At 39.8% G+C, this 2,763-nt stretch overlaps 1 protein-coding gene across 3 annotated transcripts in view; it reads left to right on the top strand.

The window, feature by feature from the left end:
- Positions 1 to 2,763, top strand: part of LOC101572553 (solute carrier organic anion transporter family member 1B3) — a 116,961-nt gene that overhangs the window by 2,899 nt on the left and 111,299 nt on the right. Inside the window, exon 1 of one of the 3 annotated variants that reach the window (XM_023719064.1) lies at positions 2,084 to 2,104. The exons of the other annotated variants lie outside the window; for them this stretch is intronic. The gene's annotated coding sequence lies outside the window, so the exon portion shown is untranslated. Of the gene's footprint in view, positions 1 to 2,083; positions 2,105 to 2,763 lie in introns of those variants that run through there. 3 annotated transcript variants of the gene reach the window in all.

The raw sequence follows: 2,763 nt of genomic DNA, 5'->3' as shown, positions 1-2,763 counted from the left end.
GTCCAGATCTTGAGGTATTCACTGATAAAGGAAGGTGTATTCCCTAAGTCTTTCCTGGAAGCAAACTTCACCCTGCTTTCAAAACCAGACTAGAATCCAACCAAAAAATAGAACAGAGGCCAATCTTTAACAAACATAGATGTGAAAACCCTCAACGAGACATTGGCAAAACAGACTGAAACAAATCATTGAAAGAGTTAAAAAATCATGACCAAGTAGACTTCATGCAAGGATGCAGGGATGGCTGAACTTATGCAAAACAGTAAGTATAATATATTACACAAACAAAAGCAAAGACAACAACATGGCTCTTCTCAAATAGATGCAGAAAAACCTTTGGCAAAAATCTTAGCTTTCATGCTTGGAAAATCTCTGAAGAAAATAGAATAAAAGGACCTTAATCTGATAAAAACTATTTATGGTAAACCTACTGCCAACATCATATTTAAATGGGGAAAATGTGAAACATTTCATTTTAAAATCCAAGGGCTGGCCAAATAGCTGAGCAGATTAAAGCACCTGCAAGCAGGCACAGGGGCCCGGGATTCAATCCCTGGGCCTGCCATGGTGGCCCCACCCCCAGGGTGCGCTGAAAGAGCAACTGAGACTGGGCATGGTGGCGCACCCCTGTAATCCCAGCTCTTGGCTGCAAACAGGAGGATAGGATATAATTTCTGCAGAGACGTTCCCACTCAGAACTGCAATTTGGTCATCTACATGAGGAAAGTCACACTGAAAAATCACTACCCACAATCCTCAGGGGCCAGTCATTTTAAAATCCAGAATAAGAGAAGGATATCCACTAGAACCACTCCTGTTCAATATAGTGCTCAAAACATTAGCCAGACCAATCAGGAAAGAGAAAGTATTTATATTTTTTTAGATGATCAGATGACAGGATTTTCAAAATAGAAAACTGAAAATATTCCAGCAACGATTACTACAATTAATAACCAAATTTACTAATCCTACAGGTACAAAATCAATGTACAAAAATCAGTAATGTTCCTGTACAGCAATAATAAATTCATTGAGAAAATAATTAGGAAACAATACCATTCACAATAGTTTCAAGGAGAATTAAATACTTAGAAAATTAATGTAAGTGCAAGGCATAGTTGTACACACCTATAATCCCATCACTCAGGAGGTTTAGGCAGGAGGATCATTGCAAGTTTGAGACCAGGCTGGGCTACAATGTAAGCTCACGACAACCCTGAACTGAATAGCAAGACCCTGTCTCAAAACAAAAGAGAAAAAAAAAAACAGCTAGGAAAAGAAAATTAATGTAACCAAGAAAGTAAAGAGCTTTTACACAAAAACTATAGTACTCTGAAAAAGGAAGTCAATAGGACATTAGAAAATAAAAGGCTTTAGGGAGTTAAACAAAAGGCAATGCTTTGGAATGTGTGGCTCTGTAACTGAGGGATAGAATTCATCTCCGGGATGTATACTGGTTATGGCAGTTTTCTGTGATAGTGCAATACAGCCCTGTGGCCAAGCAAGTGAATGATTGGAGCTTCATGCTTATTTGGCTAAGAAAAACACACTGTTGTAAAAGTAGGTGATTTTCCTAAATGGTTCTGCTATATTTGCTGAAATGTGGCAACTAGTATATTGTTACTTCCTAGAGACCAGAGGAATCAATGGAAGCAAATGAATAGTAGTCCAGTTTGTACAGCAAGTACAGCTTGATCATATTCTAGGTGTTAGGTACAAACCCATGCAATCGACCAGACCAGGCATTCTGACACAAGTAGATTTATTGGGGACATCAAGTAGGCTGTCTGTCTAGTGACCAAGACAGCAATGAATAAAGGGGGACAGGAGACTTTACAGGATCTTTTAGGGAGGGTGGAACAGCTGAGGGAGAGCTAATGTTGGCAGGGCTACCTGGTCTGTGGGGGACCTTTAATGTTAACAAAGGAGAGTTTCATGGTTGCTTGCCCAGGTCAAGTTCAGGTGGATCTGTTTTGCAGTTTTGGGTCTGGCTCTGCATGGAGCCAAGGGGGAGAGAGTTTGGAGGCAGGGTGCCTGGGAAACCACAAAGGAGAGTGTTTAGGGCAAGGTGCCTGGGAAACTTTGAACCCTGATCTATCACTGGGTAAGTTCCATTTAAGGTACCTGGAAATATGTAGCATTTTCACAATGTGGATCTGTAAATAACTAAGGTTTCCATTGTGAATTTTTGGCATGCATACTGTAATATTCAATTTGTGGAGATAGTGCAATTAAGCACTGGAATCAATAAAGTGCCTGGAGCTTCATACTTGTTTCCCTATTAAGAACTCACTGTTAGAAACATAAGTCATACAGCACAAATATAAAGCTGTATTTATGGAAGTGTGGTGACTAGCATGTGCTTCACTTCATGGTGCCCATAGATATTTATGGTAGGATTGCATAGTGTTACAGTTTGTGCTGGCAAGTGCCTAGAACTTCTTCAAATCCGGAGTGAGATTCTGTTAAGAAGTTAAGCAAATGCCAATGCTTTGGAGTGTGTGACTCTGTAAATAACTGAGGTATAGAGTATTTGTTTCTGGGTTGTACACCAGATATGGCAGTTTGGCAAGATAGTGCAATGCAGCCCTGTGGCCAACCAAGTAATTGGAGCTTTATGCTGTTTGGCTAAACAAAAACACATTGTTTAAAAGTAGATGATTTTCTGGAATGGTTCTGGAAAAAAAAAAAAGGAAGGAAAAGAAAGAAAGAAAATGAAAAGCTGGGCTGGTGAGATGGCTCAGTGGTCTAAAGCACCTACTT

The sequence above is a fragment of the Octodon degus genome, unplaced genomic scaffold (genome assembly GCF_000260255.1).
Source record: "Octodon degus isolate 3935 unplaced genomic scaffold, OctDeg1.0 scaffold00064, whole genome shotgun sequence".
Lineage (NCBI taxonomy): Eukaryota > Metazoa > Chordata > Mammalia > Rodentia > Octodontidae > Octodon > Octodon degus.
Note: the sequence above shows the minus strand (reverse complement) of the source record. Positions and strands in the feature narration are given on the sequence as shown.